At 41.2% G+C, this 15,542-nt stretch overlaps 1 protein-coding gene across 2 annotated transcripts in view; it reads right to left on the bottom strand.

Annotated features, from left to right (window-relative positions):
• Positions 1–15,542, bottom strand: part of SOCS5 (suppressor of cytokine signaling 5) — a 45,026-nt gene that overhangs the window by 17,639 nt on the left and 11,845 nt on the right. Inside the window, exon 1 of one of the 2 annotated variants that reach the window (XM_027641442.1) lies at positions 13,817–13,905. The exons of the other annotated variant lie outside the window; for it this stretch is intronic. The gene's annotated coding sequence lies outside the window, so the exon portion shown is untranslated. Of the gene's footprint in view, positions 1–13,816; positions 13,906–15,542 lie in introns of those variants that run through there. 2 annotated transcript variants of the gene reach the window in all.

The following is a 15,542-nucleotide window of genomic DNA, read 5'->3' as shown; positions in this document are numbered from 1 at the left end:
CATATAAAGCTGAAGGGTCCGAATAACTAAAACCAGTAGTGCAACTTCACACAGATCTCAAACTCTTCTGCTATAGATTGGCAGGAGTCTGCCTCTTAGGCAGGGGGAGGGAGGGGAAAACCGGGGAACACTGTCCAGTGTTCAAGTGCACATAAGGCTACAAATTTCTGATAGCACTGGCATCAGTGGCACACAGACATACAAAACTAACCTGTAGATAACATAAAATCTGTCATTATCTGAAGATTTAGCTTCACAACAGTTCTGATCATCAGCCAGACTGGAACATCTTGCAGCAAAATCTGTCTGTTCACTCCTATACCGAACAAACATGGAAAAGAAAATCCTGATCCACCGGGTACTAACTGCACAAGGAGTTCACACAGCACAGGGGCTCTGCTGCTAGTTCAGAGAAAGCACAGCAATGAAACTCAGTGAGGGTTATCTCACAGAGCTTCAAGTGTCTACATAATTGACGTGGATTTTGCTATAGGAGAAATGCATTTTAAAAAGTATACTTTCAGCTGTACAGTGTCAACACACAAGGCCATCTTTCTTAAAGTCTGAACTAGCCACCTCAAAAACTGCAAGGAAATTCAGCCTACCTGGAGGCCTTATTCTTCTTCCCAACAAGAGGGACATGCTTCTGAAAAATTTTTTTTTCCTTTTTTTCTTCTTTAAAATAATTTATTTATTACCATCACCTAATGCTTCCCATTATCAGATCACATTCAATGACTTTCAGGAGCTTTCTGATTTGGTCTGAATTTCATAGGCTAGGTAGTTACCTAAAATAGTTCTTCAAAGTTGAAGTAGTTGTAGAAAAAAATGTCAAAAGCATTACATTTTGGCTATCTTTAAAAAAACCATCTGCTCATCTTATAAATTCAGGAAATGCAGACTTTGTTTGGAACACCTTCTGTTATCCTTACAGAAGTTCAGCTACATTTGGTCTAGCTTGGAACTCCTGAAGAAAAAAACTGTTTAGGTTCATTGTCTCAGTAGTCTTTTGAGATTTTATCTGTTAAGGTGTCTGAGGGACCCCATGGAGCTTTCTCTGGTTTTCACAGCAATCAGTACTGAACAAATGCATATACCCTACTTGTATGACGTGACTGAGCACTACAACCACAGTTACACATTAGTGTGATGACTGACATCCCTGTGATGCTCAGAAGTAATAAATCTGTTCAGATACAAGAGAAGCCAAACTTTACCCCAGCATGGATACTTCAACTTCTCTGAAAAACAGTCTTAACACTGTCAAAGTCACAGTCAAGGGTATTGGTGTTGGTAGGAGTCTGAAGGTATTGCAGAGCTGATGGGACAGGAAAGAAAGAGGAATGAGTGCACCATTCTGGAGCTGACACGTGCCAGGGCTATCTCAGAGATTTCCCACCTGGCTTTAAGCCATAAGATCCCCCTCAGCCCCCTAATTAACTTGGGACAATTGTGTTCCCAGGCTCTGAACAGCTTATTGCAGTCCAGAGGTATTTCAAAGAAAAACCTTGCTGAGCATACGCACAGTGCAGACAAGTCTCCAGGGAACACTACCAAAAAAAAAAGCCCAACCAAAAACCACTGCCATGTCAAGATCACAAATTTTCAGAAAGAGAATTGGCTCAATTCTGACCTATTTTCATGTAAAATTAAAACAGTACAACTCAGAGGCTGCCCACTAACAAATTTCAAATAGATGTTCCAGTTCAGAGGTGCACTACAATGTTTCAAAGAAGAGACCGACATAAAAAAATGGCACAATTATTCTAGTTTTGTTTATGAAAACAGAGGAAGAAGTTTGGCTGAAAAATTTACACAAAATTAAACTCAAGGCAAAGAAAAGGCATAAAGTATTTCAGTCCAGAAGATCAGAGATCAAGAAAGTTATAAGCAACTGAACATACCATCTCTTAAAATGTTTCTAACACTTCCTATTATCTACAGAAGAAACAGATGACAGAAGAACACCAGTGGGAACAAGGACTCATGTTTGAACTCCCATTCTCGCTTAAGCAGCAATACATTTCTCTACAAAAGTTTAGAGCTGTGCAACAAAATAGGATACTTTGTCAAGGATACAGAACCAAACCATTCAAATTGTCCGTTATGAGTCTGCAAACTGACAGGTGAACAACTAGACACTCTTGGAGTTATTTGTGTAATGGCCAATGTCAGGTTCAGTGAAATGACAGAGCAGGATGATCCAGCAACACAAATAAAAATATTTTTCTTTCTAAAAATTCCCACTATTTGTTTATTCATTAAGATCAGGTAACATTAACACTCTATGCCATTTTGTTTTCTCCAGAAAACATTTGAAGGTAAATCCGGGTGACCTTTAAGAGCCTCAGAGATATTACAGTCAACTGGAAAACTTCACAGCCTTGACCTTGTACAATGGTATACTCCATTCTAAGAGTACCAAGTGGAGGCAGTGAATAAGAAAGTGAAACAACATGGACATAGACAGAAGACAATATTCTCTAAAGTTAATACTGAAAATAGAGGACTTTTAGGCCCACAGTAAGCAGGAGCTAAAGTCCATAAGGACCAGATAAGATCCCTCAAAGAGTCTGAAGAGGGGTGAAAAACCCCACCTCAACCATAAGAAAATACAATGAACAGGAGAGGTTTTTCTTCACTCTTCTTACTCTCTTCCAAGCAATCCTGGACATTCTATTTAAATTCAGATGATATATAAATAAAACCCAAAACAGCCATGACCACTAACATCCAGTTACCATTTTTCAACTCTGACTAAAGGCAATTTCAAGCTATCTGAAATATTATGAGAAGAGCACTACATGTACTCGGCTTAAAAATTGAAATACCTTTGAAGACAGCTACACTTGGTACAAAGTTACACCTTTGTCTAAATACTGGTTGGTTGTTGTTGGGATTTTTTTTTTCAGCTTGTTTGTTTTAAAGAATAGACTATTTCAGTTGGGAGGGAAAACAATGATCATCTAGTCCAAATACCTGACCAATTCAGGGCTGACCAAGTTAAAACACATTGTTGAGGCCATTGCCCAAGTGCCTCTCAAATACTGACAGGCTTGGGGCACTGACCACCTCTCTGGGGTGCCTGTTCCGGTGTCTGAAGAAATACTTCCTAATGTCCAGTCTGAACCCGTGCTGGAGCAGCTTTGAACCATTCCTACACATCCTATCTCTGGATCCCAGAAAAAAGTCTCAGCACCTCCCTCTCCACTTCCCCGCCACAGGGAGCTGTAGAGAGCAATGAGGTCACCCCTCAGCCTCATTTTCTCCAATCTATATAAGCCTAAAGTTCCTCAGCTGTTCCTCACAGGACATTCCTTCCACCCCTTGCACCAGCTTTGTTGGCCTCCTCTGGACATGTCCAAGGACTTTAACAAGCTCCCTCTACAGACCTGCCCCACAACAGATTTCCACGGTCATATGTCCTTTCAACGTGACTAGAGGGGAGAAAGATGTAAAAGCAAAAATCCTTATTTTACCAGGCTGGCACTGTGTTACAGCCCAGGGATCACACACAAGTTTGGCATCACGACCACCTGTGGCTGTGCTACTGCTGACACGCTGCAGCTTCACTCGGCAGAGTGCACACACAGAACCCACCACCCTCACTTTATTATACACTCCTTTGCTGCTGCTGCTCCTCACCCAGAGGAGAAAGTCTATTTTCCTTCTGTTCACTCCCATAAAACAAGCAGAGTGCATGAGTATACAGTTTACTCCATCTCCCTGATTCCTGCACACATAGGACAGGTATGCTTGTGCAAAGCCTGAGTAGCAATTTTATATATGGTTATTTGAGCCCCAGGCTTAGCTCCTGCATAGAGGCATTTAACTACCTCAAATGTTGAAGTACAATCACTTCCTATTAGAGCTGAATACATGGTTCAACTCCAAAATTAGTAAAAAGATAAAATACACATGCAAAGCCAAATGAGTAGGAAACAAAGATCAGGAGCACTGGATTCAGCTAATACTTAAGGGATTTGCAAATGGTGCTGATAGGCTTACCTAGTGAGATTTTGTAACAGAGAGGAACCTTTGTACATTGACATTCTCTTCCTGATTTGGCTTTCATCACTGTCCCAAATTAAAGACCATAATTTTTTTCTACATAAGTGTATCTGTAACACCATAACTCCTGCTATATGCAAATCACACGGATTTCCAACAGCAAAGACCTAGACTATTTTTCCATGCTAGTAACAAACTCAGCTACATTTGCAAAATGTTTCCCTCTGGATCATTCCTTGTACCAGTACTATGACGTATTTATAAAAGAAAAGTGCACCCTGAGCATCAGGAAAACTTACAGTGATTAATGAAACCGCAGAGCTAAACATCCTTCAGAAGAGAGGTATCAGCTGAGTACTATCACACGCTATGGAATGACTGAAGTACGTCATCCTGATGCCTCAGAGCACCCCTGTTGCCTCTTCAGCCCCTCCAGGACACTAAGGGAATATGCATAAACTAGCAATGCAGAAGAGAAGAATTTCTGTTAGGTATGTCATCTATGATGCCAGTGTATTCTTAAATCAACAACTGCTAACTTACTGTCCTCTCTGAATTCAGAATAACTTGAAAAAAGACAGGGTACCATGCTTTAGAGATGACAGCCTTACAGTTGGCAGGAATCTTGGAGGCAGCAGACTTTAGAAATGCCTCAACATTGACTCGTTTCTAAGAGTGAAAACTAAAAAACTTACAGAGAATTGTTATCTATTTTACAGGTAAGCTGTACCCCAGTGACTTTCTCACTAAATTAAATCAGTTTTACACTTCTTTGGGCCACAGCTCACACTACATCTACAAATTACCTAGGTAATAGAGTTTTGAAAACCTAACTAGCACCTACTCCTATGTTTGCCTTTGGCAGAAAAAAAGTTTTCGACTCATTTTTATGTTCAATTAATCCACAGTCACATTCTTCATAGAAAGGCTTCTGGAAAAACTCAACTTGCTGGAAACTGTAACTATAATTACTGACCCTCTTCAAGTCAGCCAAAATTAAATTGCAAAGTATATTTTTTGGCATTAGAGTTATAACTTAATGGTACAAAGAAAAGCAAGTCTATGAGTAACAGAAGAAACCAAGCCCAGCATTTGTGAGAAACTCAGAAAATGAGATACAAGCAGTGAGTGTAGGGGAAAAAACTGAGAATGGGCTCTGAACGATCTTTTTCTAGATTTGTACTGCATAACAAAAAGGACAAAACTACTGCTTTGTTCATCTTTGTAGTATCAAACTTCTGTCAAACTCATTAATATTAAAAAGGAGGAATATAATTTTATCAAATTTCATTGTAAGAAACAAGTTATAAACTGTAACTGCATGGCACTTTTTCTTCTTTCATAACACTATTCATTTTTCTCTACAATTTTCAGGTTTGATTTACTCACTGCTCTCTGGGACTGTGAGGAAAGGAAAACCAAAATTATTAGTGACTCTCTATTTCTCATGAAAATGGAAAACACCATGGCAGGTGTCCCATTAAGAAACTTAAGTGAAATTATATATGCCTCTGTCAATGAAAATGGAAAATCAATATTCTTTTCATTTATTACAGGCTTTAAAGCAAGTGCAGGGATGACATATTCCTCCACCACACATAGATACACTGTTACTATGCCATATTAACTTTATTAGTATTTAGACAATTGGCTTATCTTGGTGCAAAACTGACTAATATCTCATATTTGACTGAAGTTTTAAAAATATAGAATTCATGGGCTATGCAGATATTCTGCAGCATTTGTTTTTAGTGATACAGTCAAAATAAGGGAATTATTTGCATAACTGAAACAAAATGTGATTTTGTAACGTGATAATTCTTGAGCCTTTAAGCAAAGTAATTTCTATCTTAAAAAGCATTTACAAAATAAGCTGAAGATTTGCAGTTAGTCCTATCTACAATACTCCAGGAGAATATCTTCTACCCAAATAAACCGTATTGCTGAAAACACAGCTGTAACATTCCTACAGACCTCACTAACAATAAGGATTTCCAAATATCACAAACATAGACAGCCTCAGAAGAAACAACTCATGGAACATTACTATGCTATTTTTTTCATTCTTAAGATTCTGATCAAAACTAGATGTGAAAAAAAAGCTAAACAGCAGTCACAAAAGAAATACAACAGTGATTATCAGACGTGGGGAAGTGACAAACCAAACAACACAAAGGAAGAAGACTTCAAACTTTCAGGTCACTGAGGAGTTAGCCCCTAGAAGCCAGCTTTTGAACTAGAACTGAAAACAAGTTTAAGTTCAATCAACAAAAAGTCAGTTTTGCCTGAATTATATACAATTCTAGAACAAAATGTTTTTTCAAAGCCAGTGCCATATTGAATCAAAGTCTAAATCTTATTCTAAAATACAAGATGACTACTACTTTTTCAGACACTAATTCCTCTACTGGTCTGGACCTTAAGAACCCTAACCCCGTTTATTCTGTTCACAACTGTTAGACAAATACCAAAACAGAAGAATTGTTCAATGCAGTGGTCATCATTCCCCCACATAAGCAACTCTGAGCTATAGATGAGTGTAACTACTTGATAGTTTTGAATGTTAGTCACATTCATTCTGACAAAAACACTGAAAATCCTTTAATAGACACTTTACTCCCAAAGGAGTGTGAGAACAAAACCATGTCATATGCAAAACCATGTTAATAGGGACTAACAGTTCTAATGACAAAACACTAAATCCTCTAAAAGATGCTTCAAACCCCAAGGAATTTGAGAGAACAAAACCATATCCTCTGCACATGAGAATTGACACAGGTGAAACAGATTCCTGAGGCAAAGCAGCTTTCTCACTTCTTGTAGCATAACTGTTTCAGCACTATAAAAATTAAAACTTCTATCCAATTCCCAGATTTTATCTTTTTAGTTCCAGGAGATTAGCAGGTCAATCTGAGAGAGTCCTTGTATTTATTAAAATAATTTTTGTTAGAATAAAGTTCAACGGGCAGTAAAAATACCTCTGTAATATACACTATGGTATGGATTAATTGAACTTGGAAACATTTTAATTGAGACATGAAAGCCATAGAAGATCTATAGAAGAGAATTTATTTTGGAATCGTTATACTGGAAAACTAATTGCTAAGTTATCTGTATGAGAAAGAACAAAAAATGAAATTTTCCTTCTCAAAGAGATTAAGTGAATAGTGATTTAAAAAAAAAAATTAAAAAAAAAAAAAAATCAATATTTCTAAAACTTTACCAGAGCACATTATGTTAAGCATCCAGTACAAAGGTAGATTTTCTGCACAAGACCATTTGAAACATTCTCTTCTAAAGAGAACTAAGTTAATGAAAGAAACAATGTCATAACCAAAGATGGGACAGGATCTTGCTAATTGCCAAACCAGGCTATATGCTAATCATGTCAGCAAATACTAACAGGCAGACAACACGCTCCTGAAATACAGTAATGGGATGTAACATAAGAATAGTCCTGACCATCACAGGGTACACCTAATAAAAAGCCTGTCTTTGCTGCTCAGCAAAGAATACAGTAACATGTGAACTATTTATTAACACATTCCTGATATCCTCTCCCAGAAGAAGGAAGGTTTGCAATTCAGGGTTTTAAACCCAGAAATAGTACCTTTGAATTCTCCAAGATTATTCCATCAGTAATTTTAATCTCACAATTTTAACATAAATTATTACACATGATTTGTCCTACATTGGTAAAGGACCAGAGGTCCTGCTGCCAAATTTCTTGCTTCCATAAATAAAGTGTCCAGATATTAAGGACAATAAACATAAGAAATTTCTTCAGTGGATAAACCAGATATATTTTTGAAGATAAAGCAGGTCTGACAATGAAACTCCAATCTACCATCATTGTGAAAATCTGCATTAAGACCTCAATATACTATTAACAAATAAAATTAAAGCAAAATCAAAGCAGATCATGTTTGTTGCCCAAGTTTTAAATAATGTCAAATGTCCAAATGGATTAAGCCACTGGCGAGAACTTGCAGAGATACCCAGGGAGATCTTGGCAGCAGAAACTTTGTTCTCTGGGTTCAAGAGACTTTTCTTACATTAAGAGGGCGGCTACATGAGACAGACTTAAGAACAAATAAGTCACTGCAGTCTGAAGGGACAACACAGCACCATTACCCATCTGCACCCCCATACTCTATTACACATCCCAGTACACTCTTAGCACTCACAGTTGGCCTCCCTTAACAATCCATTAACAATTAACCCAGAGTAGAAAAGAAATAAGAACACTGTGGATTAACTGAACCAATTGAATAAAAACTGAGAAACTGTGTCAAAGAATCTGGGGACTCCAAATGCATAATAACACAGGTGCAATTTAAGACAGGTCAAACAGAAGCTATGGTCAATTCACACCATCTTTTCTGGTTCTCTGCCAAGTGATTGCAGAGACCCATCCTGTATACTGTTTCAGAAAAAAGGCAAGGAAAAGCATTAATTTCAATGTTAACAAAGCCAGGTACCCACCCCTGGGAGGGATGGACTCCTTAAGTCCTCTGCTAAGCAACCGCAATTCTAAGGAGGACTCAAGCAGTAAATAACATGACAATATGGAGAGATGGTTCTTGGTGGAACCCACAGGAGTGGCACACCCACCACCAGGTATTATCCTAGCTCCTAAGTAGAAAGTTGGAAACAACCACAGACTGCTAGCTTTGTGTTAAAAGGAATGTTCTTTTAGTAAAGAACCTCTTAGCCAGTCCTCTCAATCTTAACTGTTCAAAATTTTACCACCACAACTGTTCGACAGCTTAAAAATACGTAGTTATTTTCCTCTTCCAAGCCATGAGTAAGACCAACAAATGAAAAATTATATCTACCAAGTCTAAATACTGTAAGACACAACTGAATAGAAAATTTAACTCACTGAACAACTTTGAAATTAAAAAAATGTATTTTGATAAAATTGCTGGGTCAACTATTCATCCAATACATCTGAAGTAAGCTACAAACCAGTTTTAAAATTCTTCTTGTATATTTAATTGACTTCCACATTCTATCTAAGTGAGATTTAACATATGCTTAAAAAATAGTACTTAATTCACCACTCCCCAACAGAAATGTAAAAATTAAAGACTTAAGAAAACAAAGCATCAACTAAGCAGTGTGTTTAACCAAATCTATCACACAAAGATACAAGTCAACTAAAGATTAAAGATAATTTGCAGACTAAAATTAATTCACTTTATCCATATGCTACTTCAAAAGAATAAGAGATCTCCTAATGCACTAGTGGAATGATTAAAATGCCTCTTTCTTCACAGATGACAAATGCAAAAGCTCCTCTAAAACGAAGTTTAGTAATAGGTACTTCTTTCATAAGCAAATCAGTCAGACCTCTGCTGCACAGGTCTTACTGCAAACCCAAAAACTCAAGGTATAGAGGCAGTGTATATATATAGTTAGATATAAAAGCAGATGTACCTAAGCAGACAAAATTCAAGATATCAGAAGTTAGAGACATCTCAGAGATGGAAGCCTGGTATTCAAGTTCTTTTCAAGAGACAAGGTACTTGCAGGTCAGCCCTATTAAACATGTTCATTCTTAGCCAGCCAAGCTCCATGAAGAAAAGCAACCACTACAAGATAAATGTTTGTTATTAAAGGTCAAAAAGTCTAAGACATTATCTAGAATCAGTTTTTATCACAGTCTTGATCGAGCCTAATTCATTCAACTGCAGTCCTTGAGTCTCTACCAGCCTAATGGGAATATTAGGTGGTAAGTGCCAGACATTTTTTATCCCAGAATTACAATTCTTAATCCTATGATTGACATTTGGGTCTTGAGCAACAAGGCCCAAGTTATTTCATCTCGGAGCCAGGCTGATTGTTAAATTACTATCAAAATTCATTCTGTTGAAGAAGAATATTACCAGATTTATCACTGCAGAAAAACTATTTTCTATTGCTTCTACCCTACTTAAGTTTTCACACAATCTTTCAAATTTCACCTCTGTAAATGTACTCTAATCAGAAGTCACTGAAGCACTTACAAACACTGTAAAAGTTTCTGCCTGCGAGAAACTGGTGCTCACCATAAGTATTGCAATATGTATTGCAATACAACGGTATCTTAAGAATGCTCTGGGCTTCTTCAACAACAATGAAAATATTTGTTACAAAAACCTTGACTTTACACAGAGTACTTATGTACTGCACTGAAATTGTTCTTATTCTGCTGCAGCAAAACAAAACCCAAATTCCTGACGACTTTGATACTTCAACTACTGTAAAGACCCAAACTTTCACAAGAAAGGAGAACTGGTTTAAATACTTCAGCTGGTAACACAGAACATGGTCAAGAAGTATCCAGCTAGCCATGAACACACCATATACGGCTACATAAAGAAAATACTTCAGAGTCCTCAAGAAGTATTACTTATCTGGGCCAGCCTCCACCTCCCCCTCCTTATCCCAATCTTTCAAAGATAGGCTTTAAACATTTTGCAGCTGTCCAACATTAAGGCTGAAGAATTCAACAACCAATGCCGTGTAAAAGCACAGGGTGAAAAGCAACTACCACGTTATCCAAGAATTCAGGATCCATTACACAGCTAGAAGAGGTTCCTGACTGCAAACTTCTTCAGCAAAACCTGGATAAGGTCCTGAGAGCAGATAAACTTGTAAAATTATTCTTTCTTCCTTCCAGATAATTCTTCAAGTGAATTCCTATCATATAAAGTAGTGCAGACTATGCATAACTGCATTGAGTTTTAGCCAGCCTCTCTCACAGCCAAAAATATCAACCACCACCACTGCACACATTTTCTTACTGAGATTTTCAGAAGGTCTGCATAATCTTATAACTACAAAGTTAGTGAGCCATTTCATATTTCCTGAAACTAAACTACACATTAGATGATTCACCAATTAGTGTATTCATGGAGCTTTAAAAACCAATCAAAATCTCATTTTTGTTGAAAAATTTAATAGAAATGTCCAGCTGTATGCATAGAGAGAGCATGTGGGCTCTTCTCCTTTATTTAACTTAACTAACAGCTATGTTAGCTGGTGAAAAATATTCAGTGTGTCAAAGTTAATTTATCAAGCTGACAAAGTATAAGGGCTCCAGAAGGTATAGCATACATTTACTAAATTTTAAATACATTTTAACTAGATATAGCTCAAAGATTAAAATAAGCTGTCCAACAACCAAATCACACAAATATGTATCACTTCAGGGCACTTCTTATTTAATGGAGCAACTGCATGTTTGTTTCAAACTCATGCACAGGTCAACATATCAGAAAAGTTGGTAATCCTTCACACCCCAAACCCCATAAATCAAAATGCATGTTTTTTAAACTAGACAGGTAGCTCTGGAGGACAGACGGCTTGTCAGTACAATGCAGGCCACGATGAGATGGACAGGAGGCAATGCATGTTGCTCAACACAACCAAACCTTGTGCCTTACTGAAGCCTCTAGGCATAAATACCACAACATAAAACTAAGTGCTAATTTCCCCCAGGGTTGAAGAAGCTAGGAAGCATAGCTCTTGGGAAAAAAAAGGCAAGGAAATCAGTCTAAAAGAGACAGCTACTTAAGGATTACTCAGCTAGCCAACCTATTCCAATATTTTGGAGTAAGAATCAATATTTTAGGAGTTTATGATGGAGCCTTTACATCTTTCATTCTACAAAGTCAGGAATGTACAGTTTAGTAAACAAAAAGGTGTCCTGTTTAGATTTTACATTTCTTTGCACTATTTGTAGCAGTAAATAAAATACCACCACCTTAACTAAATCTTAAGAATAAGCTTAACTTACTGTATGAAAGTTACATGGAGTGATCTGAATCCATGAAGTATGAGCTATTTTGCAACAGGACTAGATGGTTTACAACTATTAACAGCAATCATCACTGTTGTTTGATTAGACTAAAACACATCTCTTAACTTAAAACATAATGAATGAGACCAAAAATTGCCTGCTACGCCATCTCAGGTCATTAGTCCGTCATGGAACCATGGGAATTGCCACATCTAATTCGATGAACAGTCACTCATCTCTCCAGAACCTTGCTGCAGAGTGACAGGTTTCGCATGTTTCAAAGAAGATTAAAAAAAAAGCCCATTCTGCTAGAACACAGTTGATTTCTAATCCCTTCCATCTGCTCTCTCTTTCTTAGATGTACCTGCCATCATTAAAAGAGCAACAGGAGAGAAATTCTAGATATTCCTCCAAGGACTAACCCAGGCACTTTTCCAATACTCTCATACATATGAAGTCATGTCAAGCTATTGCTACTCAGCTGTCTGAACTTACTGGCTGGTTTATATTGCTAATGCAATTCCGAAACGGGAGTAGATGGAGGATATTTAGACCAACTAGAAAATCAGAACAGATTTCATCAGCTCAGTCCATCAGGTCTCAAAATTGATTTGGTTTCTCTTTTTTGCAGTTTGCTTTGGACTGACAAAGAATTCACCCTAGAAGTATAGTTAATTCACTCCGCCATACTTACTCATGTACAAAAACGTAAAGAAATAAACCTCTTCTGACAGAGACTCTATTACTAAGGCTATTGCTTTGATACCAGGTCCACTTGAGTATCTTGGTTTACAGATTGACAACTGAATGAAGTAGGAGGTTGCTAACTTGGTAACTTGCCTCCTTTCAAAACTCTCACTGCAGCAAACTCATCAGCTGGGGATATTCAAGGTAACAGGGGTTATGCTTGGGCTGAGAGGTTCATAGCATCTTCAGCAGGAAGCCTTTAATGGTACAAACCTGCATGACAGGATGTCTTGAGGTGCATGGACTATATTTCAAGATTTCCATGGATGTAACATTCCCAAACCACACTAGCATTAGCTCCAGTGAAAAAGTGTCTTTGGTTTGCATGGCACTGCCAGGGATCACACCTCATATGATGGGATATGGTACCCCATATAGCATAAAATTTACAGCTTACAATCAGAAACACTGCAGAAAACTTCAAGCAGCTCTCAAGAGGAGATAGGAGGGGGAAAAAATGAAAGAGAGAAGCATTCTGTAAATATTCAGGGAATGAAAACATAACTCCTGTACATGCTGCGTTCGTAAGAATAGAGATCAAACGATACACAACCCTGAAGAAATAAACATATCAGAGGCAGAAATGTATTCCATGGGATTAAGCTACTGTGGTTCAGTGCAAGTACTGAAGTACAAAGTTAACAACAGCAGCAGAAATAACTCGATTTACTGCTTCTACAATTCCAAGAATCCATTCATAACTCCGAGCCAGACACTCATAACGACCACTTCCAAACTTTTACGAACGCTCACGGGGGACGCGGCCTGATGCTCAGCGCACCCCCCTCCGCAGAAGGGGTTAACAGGAGCTTTTGCGCCCCAAGGGCTCTTCAGTGGCAATTTTTCCAGCGCGATTCCCATACGGACAAACGCGCGTGCATGCCCAGCACGGCGGGAGACAGCCGGCCACCCCCCACTCCTGCACAGCCCCACAGTCGCCTCGGGAGCCGACACCGGCTGGGGGCAGGTTGGACACCCCCACCCCAGGGCCAGCGGCGAACGCCCGGAGGGCGCCGGGACCGAGCGGGGCCGCCCCCACACACCGCCCCCGCCTCCCCGCCCGGGCGCCCTTCTCCGGGCCGCGGGCACCGCCGAGCCCTGCCCGCCCCTTCCCGCGGCTCCCTCGGGCCGGGACACGGCGGCAGCTCCCGCCCGGAGCCGCGGCCTCAGCGGGCGGCGGCAGAGGGGCCGCGGCCGCCTGTGGCCGCCGGGGGGCGAGCGGAGCAGGCGGGTCCCGCCCGCCGCGCCCCGACCGGAGGCAGCACCTACCGCTGCGCCGTCCCGGGGGGGCAGCGGCGCCTCAGCGCCGTCCCGGCGGGGGCAGCGCCCGCAGCATCCCCGGCCCGGGCCCGCCGCCGGTGTCGCTCCCGGAGCGACCGGACCGAGCCCCCTCCCTCCCTCCGCCCAATGGAAAATAGTTCCCCGGGCCCCGGAGCGGAGACACCGGGAGCGACACCTCACTGGCCAATGAGAGCCGGCCTGGCCCCCCCCGGCGCCAATGGGAGCGGCGGGTCGGAGGGGGCGGGGCGTCACCCAGCCAACCGGGGCGCTGAGCTCGCACTGACCCGCTAGGATATCTCTGGTTGCCTCCATTGACCACCATCTTGGAGTCGGGCGCGATGCCCGGCCTGGGAAGGGGCTCGCCGGGAGGCGGCCATTTTGGGTCCGGGCGGAATCACGTTGGGGGCGGGCGGGTAAGGGCGGCCGAGCGGAGGCCCCGCCCCGGCGGGAGCCGGAATTCCCACGGTACACTCAGCATCAGAGCTGGAATGGCGGTAGAGAGGTGATTTTTCCAAGCGTAACTCCCGAGGCGGCCGGATGCTGCGCTAAGCGATGGCTCCGAGAGCTGCGCAGGCAGGGACCGCCCCGGCACTGCGTTTGGAGCAGTCAGGAGGCTCCTTGTAGGATGAAGGGAGCAGCGAGTGCTCACGCGTGGACACCCTTGGAGACACGGATGTTGTCGGAAGGGAGTAATTCCCCGTTCCAAACAGTTTCCTCTGCCTTACTCCGTAGCAAATCCATTGCTTGGCTAAAGTACAGGTGAAGTAACATCTGATCCCACTGGGCAAAGGAATCACTCGTTGCTGCACCAGGGCAAAAAGACACCCGGTATTCCAAGTAACAGAGCACACTGCAGCTTTCTGTATCTGGCAAACACACACTGGGGCACCACAGAGCAGAGGGTGGACAGTTAGATGGGAAAAAATGTCCAGATGTCAAGTTGAGAGGGAAGGGACCCTGAGTGGTACCACACTGGAAGGCTGCAGCAAGCAGGGAATGGCGGAGGACAGTTCTCTTTGACATCCTTCTCAGTGACCTTTGAGGAGGAGATGGAGTGTGTGCTCAGTAAGTTTGCAGGTGATGGTAAAGCAGGAGCACTGGAGGACAGTGCTGCCATTTAAAGGGATCTAGACTGGTTGGGAGGAATGGCCTTACCGGAAGTCCATGAAACTCAGCAAGGACAAATGCAAGGGGATTCAACAAGTCCAGCACTTGGGAAGGAAGAACCCTCTGCAACAGTACAGGGTAAGGACTTCTGGGCTGGGGAGCAACTTTGCAGGAAAGGATGTGGGGTCTCAGTGGACAACAGGTTGGCCATGAGCCAGCAGTGTATCCTGGCTGCAAAGGAGGCCAATAGCATCCCAGATCATGCCACCAGAGGCACAGCCCATAGGCCAAGGAAAGTGATTATCTGTTTCTGCTCAGCCACACGTGGAATAATGTGTCCAGTTTTGGGTCCCCAAATGCAACAAAGACCTCAAGAAACTAACAGTGGAGACTACCAGGGGAAGGTGCAATGCTTATCCTGTGAGAAGAGTCTGAGGTAACCAGCATGGTTTACCTCGGAGAAGAGACAACTTCAGCACACAGAACATCCCCTAGCATATACATTACCAGCAAAAATCCCAAAGATGAAATAATACACTGTATAAGCAATTCTGCACCTTGGAAGAGGATGAAAAATATAATGAAACATACATAATTGATGTTAGTT

This window comes from Corapipo altera, unplaced genomic scaffold (genome assembly GCF_003945725.1).
Source record: "Corapipo altera isolate COAL_440 unplaced genomic scaffold, ASM394572v1 48b, whole genome shotgun sequence".
Taxonomy (NCBI): Eukaryota; Metazoa; Chordata; class Aves; order Passeriformes; family Pipridae; genus Corapipo; species Corapipo altera.
The sequence above is the reverse complement of the archived record's forward strand: the minus strand, read 5'-3'. Positions and strand labels throughout refer to the sequence as shown.